Raw genomic sequence first — 15,968 nt, 5'->3', positions numbered from 1 at the left:
GTATGCGTGACAAATGTAGTGCCTTGATCAGTCAGGATTTCTTTTGGAATCCTGACTTGGGAGATAATGCAGAAGAGCTCCTCTGCAACACTATGTGTGGAGATATTGCGGAGAGGCACTGCTTCTGGATATCGCGTTGCATAATCCACAATGATTAATACAAAGCGATACCTGCATGCAGATCGATCTAATGGCATGATGAGATCCATACCAATTCTTTTGAAGGGGATCTCAATCAGTGGCAATGGGCGCAATGGCATTTTTGGTGTGGCCACTGGATTTACCAGCTGGCATTTGTGACAAGCCACACACCACTTGCGGACATCAGCGCAAATCCCTGGCCAGTAGAAACGGGCCATGAGTCGATTTAGTGTTTTATCCTGCCCTAAATGCCCAGCCATAGGATTTTGATGAGCTGCATGGAATAAAAAGTTCCCTGCGGCTGCTTGGGACCAACAACTGTGTTATCATTTCTTTAGTTTGAGTGTCCTGCATCACTCAATACAGCCTATCCTTGATCATACAAAAATACAGGAAGGAAAGCACAATGTTAGGCTGGAGGATTTCTCATCTCATCTTATCTCATCTCATTATCTCTAGCCGCTTTATCCTGTTCTACAGGGTCGCAGGCAAGCTGGAGCCTATCCCAGCTGACTACGGGCGAAAGGCGGGGTACACCCTGGACAAGTCGCCAGGTCATCACAGGGCTGACACATAGACACAGACAACCATTCACACTCACACCTACGGTCAATTTAGAGTCACCAGTTAACCTAACCTGCATGTCTTTGGACTGTGGGGGAAACCGGAGCACCTGGAGGAAACCCACATGGACATGGGGAGAACATGCAAACTCTGCACAGAAAGGCCCTCGCCGGCCACGGGGCTCGAACCTGGGCCTTCTTGCTGTGAGGCGACAGTGCTAACCACTACACCACCGTGCCACCCACTGGAGGATTTGACCACCAGTTGCTTTCACTTGGTCAAAGCTGTGTCTCAGAGACTCGTCATGCACCTGCTTCAATGGGAAGTCCCCTAAGGAATTCCCTCCCCATCATGTCATCATGATGTGGAGCTGGCCTTGAAGCGCCTGAGACCACTTCCCCAGCCAACCTTGTGGTGGGATCCCCCCGGGATGTGCTACTATAGGACTCACCCACTATTTTTTATTTCATTAAATGTTTTAAACCCCAGCCAATCGGTCCCCAAGATCAGTGGGTGAGTGAGACTTGGACTAACCGTGGTCTCTACGCGATGCTTTTCTCCCAGGGAAGTGGATAGTGACTGGCATTGTATCGGCCTTCCAAGTTACTCCAGCTTCAATCTTTCCAACTAGGCCGTCGGCGGCATGAGCAGTGATCATTTTATACGCACTTCCAGCTCTTTGTTTCCAAAATGTATTCCATTTATTTTCTCCAAAAATATCAATAGAAAAAGCTTCGATAATGCACAACAAACTCATAGGTAAACGAAACTTAATTCATATTCCTTCAAAAAGTTAGAAAGTGATCAAAAAAATTTTATTAAACCAACGTGACTCCACCCAACATTTGATTTGCAAACAAATTCTAGAGGGGTGGGATTAAATAAGTTTTTACTTCAGCCCACTCCTTTTCGGACATGTAAACTCAAAACTGCGTAGTGCATCCTTGTTTGTATTTTTGTCTTGTTTTCTTTTGTTTTGATTTTGATATATTATTATTACCTATATTATTTAAGGTTTATTTTCTAATTTAGTGGCTTTTTACGTGTTTTTGTTGCAAATGCTGTTTTGTTTATCTTGTTATTTGCTTATTTATTCATTGTTTGTTTACATGTTTGAAATAAACTATCATCATCATCTCCCTCAAAGGCCTACCGGACGTGACGTATGTAGATCCAAGTGTAGGCCTGTTCAAGCTAATTACCAAATTAATGACCAAATTAACTAGCGAACTAATAACTAATTATTAGCACAAAATCTACAATAATTTGACAGTAAAGATATACAAATTCAGAATAAATAAATAAATAAATAAATATCATTTAGATTAAAAAAACATGAAATCTAGCAAAATGGCCATAACAGGCATCAGCGGATATTTGTGTATATCACCATTTACACGCTTAACCTTCGCCAAACGTGCATTCCCCTGTGCCCCATTTTGATGTATGGAGGTCTGATTACAACCTGAATCCACCATAGCCTGATGTGTACCCCCTTGAATACTCACAGTTATCCTGTACACCCCCACTCGGTCACGGGAAGCCTGAAGCGCATTGGGGACACGAACCAGTAGCCCTGCCTCCTTGCAGAAGCACTGATTCCCCACCTTCCCTCCACACTCACAGACCTGCCTGGGCCTGCTCGCGTTTCTAGTGGGTATGGAGGAGTTCTTCTGTGGAGAGAAAGAGAGGGGGGTTAATGGTGGCACAGACACAGGAGGAGAAGTGAGAGTAGAAATACAAGGACAAACGCAGGTGCAGGGAGTGGGTTTCAGGGGGAATTAGCCCCTGTTTCCACGGGGCTGGGGTCAGGGAGGGGGGAGGAGAAGAAGGAGAAAGTCAGAGAGAGGAAGTTGCAGCACAGCCTGCTTCCGGATATGCCATCAGATGATCCTTGGCCAGTCGGACCGCCTCGTCCAGCAATGTCAGTCAGTGACACCAGATCCACGGTGATGTCCTGCTCAGCAGCTGGGCAGCAAACTGTTCCAGTGTCACTCCCTCAATGATGGAATTGATGTTGCCCTTGCCAGCCAACAGCCACTGCCAGCAGGCATCTCGGAGCTGTTGGGCAAACACGAACAGGTGGCCCGCTTCACCGTAAGCCAGCGAGTGGAAGCACTGGTGCTGCTCTTCTGGGCCATGTCCAACCCGCTGTACAATGGCTCACTTCAGGTGGGGGTACTCCAGTATGTTGGTGGCCGGGAGCTGTCGAGCCACGAGCTAGGCTTCCCCCGATAGGAGCGGCAGGAGGTGAGCCACCCATTGAGAGGTTGGCCACAAGCTTGCCTCTGCAACACACTCAAACAGCTTGAGGAAGGCATCTGGGTCATCCTGCAGGCCCATCTTCACCAGCTGGATGGGCATTCTGGCTGCAGGAATGACCGCTGGAACACCTGCAGACTACTTTAGCCCAAGTCACCATGCTGAGTATGAAGTCTATGTTTTTCAGCAGTCAAAGCAAAATTCAGGTGAAACAGTTGATACTTATGTCACAAGATTAAGACAACTTGCCCAGACCTGTGAAATTGCTGATGTGGACAGAGAAATAAATCTCAAATCATAGTCAGTTGCACATCATCATGTCTAAGCAAGGACTCAGCAAAGAGGACTCTATTGCAAGGTGTGTGGCAAGCTTAATCATTTTGCTTGTTGCTGTCTGTCAAAACAAACATCAGAACAACATAGTTCATCAACACAGAAAAATCCACAACAAAAATGAAGAGACAATAAACAACAGAGAGTAAACACAGTCCAAACAGACACAGGCAAAACAAAAGCCGACTCTAGCAAACAAGGAGCAATTAGACTAGCCTGTACCAATTCAAGTATTCCAAGCATATATTTCTATCAGTAGTTCTGCCAGCAATCCATATTTTAGTTAATTTTTTTTGTCTTGCATTCATTGTAGTTTGTTTGACATAGATGTATTCATCATCTGTGCTAGAGTCGGCTTTCATCACATGGAGTGTGTGGCAGCGGGGGCGTGGTCAAGCACCGGTCTGTGACAGGAGGGCGGAGTCAGGGAAGGTAAGTGGCAGATTCACTTCACCTGAGAGCAATTAACCTGTGTTTGTGTGTCTTCCCAGGGACCGCGCCCTATTTAGGGAGGGAGAGCGAGAGCAGAGGAGATCTCTCCCGAACCAGACACCTGATGTGTGTGTGTGTGTGTGTCAAACCTATTGTGTCCCCTGAAAAGTGGAACAATAAAACCATTTGTTGAACCTGATCTCTGTCCTGCCGTCCTCTGTGCTCCACCCACACCTAGGGAAAGCTACAGTGGTGCCGAAACCCGGGAAAAATGGAGCACCAACCCAGCAGCCCCATGGAATCCTCCCCGTTCACCGACCTGGTCCACGCCCTCGCCACGGCTCAGCAAAGCCAGCACCAGGCGCTCGACACACTCCGAAAGGAACAAGAGCGGCGCTTCGATGCCCTGGTGCTGGCCCAGCAAGAAGATCGCAAGGCGTTCCGGCGTCTCCTCGCGTCGGCGGGGCCCACCAGCGCTCCGGCCGCGGGCCCGTCTCCCTTCACCTTAACTAAGATGGGCCCGCAGGATGACCCCGAGGCTTTCTTCACGTTATTCGAGCAGGTCGCTGAAGCCTCGGGGTGGCCGATGGAGCAGCGCGCGGCGCGCCTCCTCCCCCTCCTGACGGGAGAGGCGCAGCTGGCTGCACTACAGCTCCCCGCCGATCGCCGGCTGGCCTACGCCGACCTTCGCCGGGCTGTCCTTCAGCGCGTGGGGCGCACGCCGGAGCAGCAGCGCCAGCGCTTCCGCGCGCTGCGGATGGAGGAAGTCGGCAGCCCGTTCGCGTTCGGCCAGCAGCTCCGGGACGCCTGCTGGCGGTGGCTGAGGGCCGAAGATCGCGACGCCGAGGGAATCGTCGATCAGGTGGTACTGGAACAGTTCATCGCCCGCTTACCAGCAGGAGCCGCGGAGTGGGTCCAGTGCCACCGCCCGGCGTCGCTGGATCAGGCAGTCGAGCTGGCGGAGGATCATCTGGCGGCTGTCTCGGCGGCAGGACAGAGATCAGGTTCAACAAATGGTTTTATTGTTCCACTTTTCAGGGGACACAATAGGTTTGACACACACACACACACATCAGGTGTCTGGTTCGGGAGAGATCTCCTCTGCTCTCGCTCTCCCTCCCTAAATAGGGCGCGGTCCCTGGGAAGACACACAAACACAGGTTAATTGCTCTCAGGTGAAGTGAATCTGCCACTTACCTTCCCTGACTCCGCCCTCCTGTCACAGACCGGTGCTTGACCACGCCCCCGCTGCCACAGAGTGGTTTTGCCTGTGTCTGTTTGGGCTGTGTTTACTCTCTGTTGTTTTATTGTCTGTTCATTTTTGTTGTGGATTTTTCTGTGTTGATGGACTACATTGTGCTGATGTTTGTTTTGACAGACAGCAACAAGCAAAATGATTGAGCTTGCCACACACCTTGCAGTAGAGTCCTCATTGCTGAGTCCTTGCTTAGACATGATGATGTGCAACTGACTATGATTTGAGATTTATTTCTCTGTCCACATCAGCAATTTCACAGGTCTGGGCAAGTTGTCTTAATCTTGTGACATAAGTATCAACTGTTTCACCTGAATTTTGCTTTGACTGGTGAAAAATATAGATTTCATACTCCACATGGTGACTTGGGCTAAAGTAGTCTGTGAGGACTGTAACAGCTTTGTCATAGTCATCAGGGTCAAAATTTTCTGGTAATGTCTCAAATATATATTGCATTTGTTCTCCTGCATAATACAGTAACATAGCTCTCTTCCTTGTGGGTGGTAAAAGAGAGCAACTGGACTTGCTTGAAGATTCTTGAAGACGTTTCACCTCTCATCTGAAAGGCTTCTTCAGTTCTGTCTGACTAGTAGGGAGTATCAGGTATTTATCCTCTCATGGATGAAAAGCTCATCTAATGTGTCGTTGAGTCATCCTGTTGGTGTGGGTCACTGTGGGCTGGATGTGAACGGCCCCGAGAGTCGTTAGGGTGATCAATGGATTGCCTGTTAAGGTGATCAATGGAATGCTGATTCTCTCTGTCCTCTTGTGAGTCACTGAAAACAGCTGGGTTTTGGTGTGCATTCAGTTGTCTGGGAAGTGTGCCAAGGACTGCATTATAAGTGGCTGATAAATGATGTCTTAGGCTACATCCACACGACAACGGCAACGAGATGTTATTTAAAAATATATCGCATCCAAATGGGCAACAATCAGTAAAATATCAGGTCCATATGGCAACGCAACGCTTGCTGAAAACGATGCAATACACATGCCACACCTCTAGGGGTGCTGTAAGACGGTCCCTTCGGAGACACCAGAACAATAGAAGAAGTAAGGACGCATGCGCATAAACTATTATGCGCGAGACTTCATATTAGCCACAAAGTCAGGAAAATCTGTTTGTAAAATTACATTATAATGACCAAATACAATGAAAATTATTTTTCCAGTCTCACCTGTGAAAGGTAATCCCATGTGATCTCGTTTGGACAGAAAACCTGTTGGTACAGTTAAACGCAGCTAATCTTTATTCTCCGCTTTGACCTATCCAAAATGGCGGCGAGGATGACGTATGATTCTATGCGGAAGGCGGCGTCTTCAATGGTCCGGAATAAATTGAATGATACACGTTGATGGATTAAATTGTTGTTTCTCACCTGTGAAAGGTAATCCCATATGATCTCGTTTGCACGGTAAACCTGTTGGTACAGTTAAACGCAGCTAATCTTTATTCTCCGCTTTGACATCTCCAATATGGCGGCGAGGATGACGTATGATTCTACGCGGAAGGCGGCGTCTTTAATGGTCCGGAATAAATTGGATTAATTTGCTCCTCTACGCCCTTTTTGAGGAATGCATTGTCGGACTTAAATCAACATCTGAAGAGGTGAGATCGCTCCTTTTTTCCATATTTTTGCTGGTGGGATTGCACCATTACACAATAAATATTCACAGTGAAAATATTTTGTAAGCGCGTTTCATGAACCAAGTTATAGGATTTGTTGACAACTCGCATCGCAATGAGAAGATCATTGGCACTACTGGTGTTAATAATCAGACCATTTCATAAATGAATATTTTGCTGTAGAGCTGCAGTGTTTGTACAATTGCATGTTTTTGCTTCACTATTACTGTCACTATTCTGCTTCTTGCATTACTACTGTGAACTAACACTGAACATAATAATAATAATAATATCCAAGCTCGTGTTTCACTCTCACTAGTGCTCTGTAAGGCTTTTTCCTGGTGATATCCTGGTGATATTCGTTACACTTCTATCCGGCGTGAAGCACTGACAGTCATGTGGTTGTGATGTCATCATAAACAAATCCATTCTACTCATCCAGACGATTTCACAATGGCAACATTGCTAGATCATTCCACTCTGGAACCTGTTCTCAAAAAGATTGCGTTTTGGGCACCCAAAACGCCGGTGCCGTGTGGACGCCAGGCCTAAATGATAAGCAATTGTATAGGAGTCACCTGAATCCGTTGCCGTGTGGACAGGGCCTTAGGCTACATCCACACGACAACGGCAACGAGATGTTATTTAAAAATATATCGCGTCCAAATGGGCAACGATCAGTAAAATATCAGGTCCATATGGCAACGCAACGCTTGCTGAAAACGATGCAATACACATGCCACACCTCTAGGGGCGTGGTAAGACGGTCCCTTCGGAGACACCAGAACAATAGAAGAAATAAGGACACATGCGCATAAACTATTATGTGCGAGACTTCATATTAGCCACAAAGTCAGGAAAATCTGTTCGTAAAATTACATTATAATGACCAAATACAATGAAAAGTATTTTTCCAGTCTCACCTGTGAAAGGTAATCCCATGTGATCTCATTTGGACGGCAAACCTGTTGGTACAGTTAAACGCAACTAATCTTTATTCTCCGCTTTGACCTATCCAATATGGTGGCGAGGATGACGTATGATTCTACGCTGAAGGCAGCGTCTTTAATGGTCCGGAATAAATTGAATGCTACACGTTGATGGATTAATTTGTTGTTTCTCACCTGTGAAAAGTAATCCCATGTGATCTCGTTTGGATGGTAAACTTGTTGGTACAGTTAAATGCAGCTCATGAATCTTTATTCTCTGCTTTGACCTATCCAATATGGCGGCGAGGATGACGTATGATTCTACGCGGAAGGCGGCATCTTTAATGGTCCAGAATAAATTGAATGCTACACATTGATGGATTAATTTGCTCTTCTACGCCCTTTTTGAGGAATGTATTGTAGGACTTAAACCAACATCTGAAGAAGTGAGATCGCTCCTTTTTTTCCCCTATTTTTGCTGGCGGGATTGACTCTGCCCTAAGGGCAGAGTCTCTCTCTCTCTCTCTCTCTCTCTCTCTCTCACTTTGCACCATTACACAATAAATATTCACAGTGAAAATATTTTGTAAGCGCGTTTCATGAACCAAGTTATAGGATTTGTTGACAACTCGCATCGAGTTCGTTACACTTCTACCTGGCGTGAAGCACTCACAGTCATGTGGTTGTGACGTCATCATAAACAATTCCATTCTACTCATCCAGACGACTTCACAACGGCAACGTTGCCAGGTCTTTCCACTCTGGAACCCGTTCTCAAAAAGATTGCGTTTTGGGCACCCAAAACGCCGGTGCCGTGTGGACGCCAGGCCTAAATGATAAGCAATTGTATCAGAGTCACCTGAATCCATTGCCGTGTGGACAGGGCCTTAGACCCCCACCTCTGTTCAGTGATGGCTGTTCCAGGTTGACAAAAATGGCTTCTTTAACTCCTCGCTCATACCAACGATCCTCTCTGGCTAAAATGCGTATGTTGCAATCCTGAAATGAGTGTCCTTTGTTAAGATGAAGGTAGACAGCAGAGTCCTGGCCTGAGGAACTGGCTCTCCTGTGTTGAGCCATATGCCTGTGAAGCAGTTGTTTGGTTTCCCCAATATATGAGTCAGTGCATTCCTCACTGCACTGAATAGCATACACTACGTTGTCCTGTTTGTGTCTGGCTATTCTGTCCTTAGGGTGGACCAGTTTCTGCTTCAGGGTGTTACTGGGTCTGAAATGTACCGGAATGTTGTGTTTGTAGAAGATCCTCCTGAGTTTCTCAGATAGACCAGGAATGTAGGGAATGACAATGTTCTTGCGTTTGTTCCTGTTATCCTCCTTTTCCGTTATGTTCCTTTTTCTGCTCTTGAAGAAAGAGCAGTTGGGATACCCGCAGTTCTGAAGTGCTTTCTTGATGCAATTCTGCTCCTTCTCTTTTCCCTCTACTGTTGTAGGGATGTTCTGAGCCCTGTGTTGCAAGGTTCTAATGACCCCCAATTTGTGTTCCAGTGGGTGGTGAGAGTCGAAGAGTAGGTACTGGTCTGTGTATGTGGGTTTCTGGTCTATCTGAGAAACTCAGGAGGATCTTCTACAAACACAACATTCCGGTACATTTCAGACCCAGTAACACCCTGAAGCAGAAATTGGTCCACCCTAAGGACAGAATAGCCAGACACAAACAGGACAATGTAGTGTATGCTATTCAGTGCAGTGAGGAATGCACAGACTTGTATATTGGGGAAACCAAACAACCGCTTCACAGGTGTATGGCTCAACACAGGAGAGCCAGTTCCTCAGGCCAGGACTCTGCTGTCTACCTTCATCTTAACAACAAAGGACACTCATTTCAGGATTGCAATGTACACATTTTAGCCAGATAGGATCGTTGGTATGAGCGAGGAGTTAAAGAAGCCATTTTTGTCAACCTGGAACGGCCATCACTGAACAAAGGTGGGGGTCTAAGACATCATTTATCAGCCACCTACAATGCAGTCCTTGGCACACTTCCCAGACAACTGAATGCACACCAAAACCCAGCTGTTTTCAGTGACTCACAAGAGGACAGAGAGAATCAGCATTCCATTGATCACCTTAACGGGCAATCCATTGATCACCCTAACGACTCTCGAGGCCATTCACATCCAGCCCACAGTGACCCACACCAACAGGATGACTCAACGACACCTTAGATGAGCTTTTCATCCATGAGAGGATAAATACCTGATACTCCCTACTAGTCAGACAGAACTGCAGAAGCCTTTCGGATGAGAGGTGAAATGTCTTCAAGAATCTTCAAGCAAGTCCAGTTGCTCTCTTTTACCACCCACAGTTACTATGACCTGGATGACTGAGAATCTTCACAGACAAGCTCTCTTCCTTGTTTCACAGGACACATCAGCTGCAGTCTGTCAGTAACAACACTGAAAACCTGAATTCGGAGCAGCATCCAAACATGGCCACTACGGACCACATTTCCCAAGCGCCACAGCTAAAGGCACTATAGGCACAATACTAAAGGCACACCTGTTTCCCATCCTCCCAGTAATTAGCCCTGCTACTTAAGCACAGCAAATACACACACACACATTGTGAGGTATTGTTCTGTGTCTCTGTACCTGATCATACCAAGCTTAGGCCAAGTTTACATTAGACCATATCTGTCTCGTTTTCTTCGTGGATGCACTGTCCGTTTACATTAAAACGCCTGGAAATGCCGGGAAACGGGAATCCGCCAGGGTCCACGTATTCAATCTAGATCGTGTCTGGTTCAGTGCTGTGTAAACATTGAGAATACGCGGATATGCTGTGCTGAGCTCTAGCTAGCATCGTCATTGGACAACGTCACTGTGACATCCACCTTCCTGATTCGCTGGCGTTGGTCATGTGACATGACTGCTGAAAAACGGCGCGGACTTCCGCCTTGTATCACCTTTCATTAAAGAGTATAAAAGTATGAAAATACTGCAAATACTGATGCAAATACTGCCCATTGTGTAGTTATGATTGTCTTTAGGCTTGCCATCCTTCCACTTGCAAGTGGTAAGTGATATGCGCTGGGATCACACACACAGCGGCTCAGTCCCGAATCACTGCTTGTGCACTTCACTCGCGCGCTCTGTGAGCTGCGCAGGACCGGAGTGTGCACTCTCCAGAGGGAACTTGCTGTTCAGGGCGGAGTGATTTGGAGCGCAGGATGCCTGCAGAGCCGACCGTATCCGTGTATTGGTGTTGCTATGTGCACGCGAATCGTGTATTGGTGTTGCTGTGTGCACACTAATCATTTTAAAAACATTAATCTGATGATCCGCTGATACGGTCTAATGTAAACCCCACCCTAGTTCCTGGCTGTCCATGACTTTGACCTTGTTTACCATTGTTTTCCAACTTTGAACTCTCATCTTATCTTTGATATTCTGTTTGCACATTGACCAACCCCTGCTCAACCCTGACTTCATCTTTTGGCTCATGTATTGAATTTGGTTACCAGTTTGCAATGCACCCACTCTTCCTGTGCCTGCATCCATAAGTGCCTGCACCCTGACAGGTAACAAAATGACATTGAATGCATTTAACGAATCATTAGTCACTCAAAAATTACTCACTATTTGGTATAAACATATTTGTTAGATTAGAAATGGATATTCACATGGATACATTCACATGGATTAAAATACTGATTGATCTAACCTTGAGATGAATACCCAAATCAATAAAACACATTGGACTAGCAATAAGTCCATTCTTAAACACTTTTTCTTTGACTAAGGAGCATCTTTTTTTTTGTCTTGACCACATGGTGATCTGGTGGTGAATGCTGTGTGTGTGTGTGTGTGCGCAACCAAATGTGCATTTGCAGAATGTTTCAATTTGGCTAAACATTTGTTGATGTAAAGATCATTTGAGCAGAGTCCATAAAATGCTGGGTTAGTTGAAAAAGATTGTTGAATCAATTAATTGACCATTTCATTAATAAGAATAAAATCTTTTTTTTTTTGTTCAGAGCTTTATCATGAGACTCTCTTCCAGAGGAGGTCAGGTTGGGATAAATTTGTGGCATATCATTCCAGTTGTTAGCCTCTAGGGTAGCAGAGAGCTGACTTAACCTGGTTGATAAGGTCTCATGTTGAAGTGGTAATGTCACTGGATGGTGAGTTGTTAAGAACTCATGTTTCACCTCATCTGACTGTTTTCACTTTCCTTTTCATCATGTCCATTTCTTCAGTGTTGGCCTGATGTTTCTGCTATCCATCATGGAGCTGTTCTTTGCAGTGGCTCAGTTCTTGGCTGAGGTCATTGGAGTGTTTTTGGGCTTCTTCTAGTTGAATCGCTTGGACTGTTGAGCAGTTAGAATCCTATATCAGGCAAGAATGGGACAACATTCCTCTCCCAAAACTCCATCAACTGGTCTCCTCAGTTCCCAGACATTTACAGACTGTTGTTAAAAGAAGAGGGGATGCTACACAGTGGTAAACATGGCCCTGTCCCAACATTTTTTTGAGACATGTTGCTGCCATCAAATTCAAAATTAAATTTTTTTCTTAAAATGGTGCATTTTCTCAGTTTAAACATTTGATATGCTATGTTCTATTGTGAAAAATATATGGGTTTATGAGAGTTGCAAATCATTGCATTATGTTTTTATTTAAATTTTAGTGTCCCAACTGTTTTGGGGGGTGTAGGGGGCTCTGGGTAGGGGTTTGTACCTCGGTACCTCGGGTTTGCACACCGTACCATGGTTCACACCATGGGCTTGCACATCGTACCTTGGTCTGCACCTTTGGCTGCCTGTCTGCTGCACCCAACCGACCAACAGTAGGGTGGACAGGCACCACTGGACCTCACTCATCCCCTAAACTCTCACGTGTTGGCTCCAAGCACCACACCCTGGTACACTGCTTCAGCAGGCGGGCTAAACCACATGAGGGGGTGATACCATTACATGGTGTCACAGCCAGAAGAGGATTGGGAACCCACTGGCGTAATGTTCCCATGAGTATTATGGAAGCACAACAGTATCAGCAGAGAATGATGGACGGGAGTCTTGGTCCCTCCAGGAGATTGTATCCCACCCGAATGGCTACTGGAGAAGAGGGGGGTACTGTTGGTATCCACCCGAGGACAGAGGATGAAGTGGTGGACTCAAACCCAGATGGTAACACTGACGGGAGGCCCACTACAGACGGAAGGGAGAATTCCGGCAGAATCAACCTACGATCAACCATAAGAATTGCAACATGGAATGTGCGTACACTGTACAAAGCAGGGATGCTAGACAACGTTACCAGGGAAATGGAAAGGTGTAACATCAGTGTCCTAGGCGATGCCGAAACCCATTGGACTGGTACAGGTTACTTCACCACAACAGGAGGGGAACTAGTTGGCTACTCAGGAGGGGATATCCACAGGAGGGGAGTGGCGGTTTTGATATCTAAAGCAGCTGCTAGGAGCATGTTGGCCTACAAAGCAGTAAGCGACAGACTCCTCTACATGCGCATCATGGCCTCACCCTTCAACTTATCTTTCGTACAGGTGTATGCTCCAACTGCAGACGCCCTGGATGAAGAAATGGAAGCTTTCTATGACCAGTTGCAGCAGATACTGCAAGACTGCCCAAACCAGGACATGGTGATGGTAGCAGGGGGCTTTAATGCCAAAGTAGGAGCTGACAGAGACGAGAAAGAGGTGTGTGGTCCTTTTGGTCTAGGAACAGTCAATGAACATGGAGAGCACCTAGTGGAATTCTGCCAGGATAATGGTTTGTTCATCACAAACACTGGCTTCAAGCACCACGTAAGAAGACGCTACACTTGGCAGGCACCCGGGGGAAGGTACAGGAATCAAATAGACTACATTCTCATCAATAGAAGATGGAGAAATTGTGTCACCAACAGCCGATCCTACCCTAGACCGGACTGCGGATCTGACCACAACGCTGTAATTGCAACCCTAAGGCTCTAGATCAAACGGAATGCCCAGAGGAACAAGAGGAACCAACTGAATCTGGCAGCACTAGAGATACCTGCAGTGCGGGAAAAGTACAACATTGAAGTCAACAACAGGTTTGAAGCACTGAACCTGCTGGAAGAAGAAAGCACACTGGACAACTTCTGTATGGCATTTAATGAAGTAATAAAATCCACAGCAGCAAAGACCCTTGGTAAAGCACCAAGAAGAGCGAACCACCCATGGATTAAACAAAGTACACTGGACCTTATGGACAGAAGGCAGGACTTGAAAACCCAGTGCAGCACCACAGTAAATGGTGACCTACACTACAGGGAGCTGGACCGACAAATCCAGAGAGAAGCAAGGAATGACAAGGCAAAGTGGCTAGAAGAACAGTGTGCTGATATAGAACAGGGACTGCAACGCAACAGCACCTTAAGGAAATCTTACTCCACTATCAAGAAGCTGCAGCGAGGTTTTCAAACTAGACAAAGGAACATTAAAGCAGCTGATAACCACATACTGACCAACCTACAAAGCATTCTTCAAAGATGGAAGGAGTACTGCGAGAAGTTGTACAGTGACAATGCAGATGATGGAGACAACCACAGCACACCAGAGGAAGATGGGAGTGACAACTTCCTGGAAATCCTGGAGTCAGAGGTGGAAGAAGCAATCCAACATCTACCAAAGAACAAGGCAGCAGGTGTAGATGACGTTCCTGCAGAGCTACTGAAGACTGGTAACCCAACAATACCTAAGGTACTGTGTAAACTCTGCAACAAGATCGTCAGCACTGGACAGTGGCCATCTGACTGGGTGAAGTCTGTCATCACTATCCCCAAGGTACCTGGCACCATTGACTGTTCTGAACACTGCACTATAGCCCTAATATCCCATGTTAGTAAGGTCCTCCTCCGAATCCTCCTTTGGCATATGGAGAGAGTGGCAGAGCAGGAGTTTGCTGAGGAGCAGATGGGTTTTAGGAAGAGAGTGGGTACAAGGGACCAGATCTTTAACCTAAGGATACTGATGGAAAAGGCAAGGGAAAGCAATGTGTAGCTCTTTATGGCCTTCGTCGACTACAAGAAAGCCTTTGACTCAGTTAAACATCAAACCCTGTGGAAGGTGATGGAAACTATGGGAGTCTCAGGGCACTTGGTAAAGCTGCTACGCAACCTATATAGGGATCAGCAAGCTGCAGTGAGAGTAGAAGATGACCTAACAGAGTGGTTTGAAGTCAGGAAGGGGGTTAGGCATGGCTGCTTGTTGTCGCCAATGTGTTTCAACTTCTACTCAGAGGCTGTAATGAGGGAATCTGTGGAGGAACAGCCCACGATTGGTGTCAATGTAAGTGGCAGGATCATCAACAACCTCCGCTTTGCCGATGACATAGCACTGATAGCTACTTCACTGGAAGGACTCCAGGAACTGCTGGACTCCACAGACAGCACCTCTAGTGAGTACCAATTGGAAATCAGCACCAAAAAGACCAAAGTGATAGCCGTAACCAAGGAACCCACCCAAGTAACAGCCATCTGCAGAGGAGAACAATTACAACAGGTCTCTAGTTTTAAGCACCTGGGGTCCACAATGGAACAAACAGTCAGCTGTAGCCACAAGATCAGTGTATGTCTAGGAACAGCTCGAGCAGCCCTCCGAAGTCTAGACGTAATCTGGAAGGACAGAGCCCTCAAGACAGCCACTAAACTGAAAGTGCTGAGGACTCTTGTCTGGCCTGTGGTAACCTACGGCTGTGAGACATGGACTCTACACGCCAGTGACATCCGCAGGATCCAGGCCCTGGAGATGAAATGCTACAGGAAGATACTGCATATCAGCTGGCCTGACCATCGCACAAATGACTCTGTGTTAGAAGAGCTGGGAGTGGGAAGAACACTACTTGACATCACAAAAAGGCGGAAACTCCAATACTTTGGCCATGTCACAAGAGCAGGTAACATCACCACTCACATATTACAAGGGACCGTCAATGGTAAGAGGAGCCGTGGGAGACCACGAAGGAGGTGGAGTGACGACATCCAAGACTGGATAGGCACATCACTGGCAGAGTGTTCTCACAGAGCCAGAGACAGGAGGGAGTGGAAGAGGCTGATACTGGATGCCACCATAGTCCCTGACCCTCAGGCATGAGGATGAGACTAGGAACTTTTTTGGATATTGGGGTCTACAATTGCCATGATCACATTAGGACTGCAGTTGTCATGAACAGTTTAACTTCAACAAAGTAGACTTCATATTAAAACTATCATGAATTTCCTGGCTGCACAATTGTACTTTGTGACTATATAGGACAATTATGGAAGCAAGTTTTTCATAGTCATGCTATGTGTTATCATCCAAATGAGGATAGGTTCCCTTTTGAGTCTGGTTCCTCTCAAGCTTTCTTCTTCATGTTGTCTGAGGGAGTTTTTCCTTGCCGCCATTGCTGCAGACTTGCTCATCTGGGATAAATAAATTT

This window comes from Neoarius graeffei, chromosome 8, assembly GCF_027579695.1.
Source record: "Neoarius graeffei isolate fNeoGra1 chromosome 8, fNeoGra1.pri, whole genome shotgun sequence".
Taxonomy (NCBI): Eukaryota; Metazoa; Chordata; class Actinopteri; order Siluriformes; family Ariidae; genus Neoarius; species Neoarius graeffei.
Note: the sequence above shows the minus strand (reverse complement) of the source record.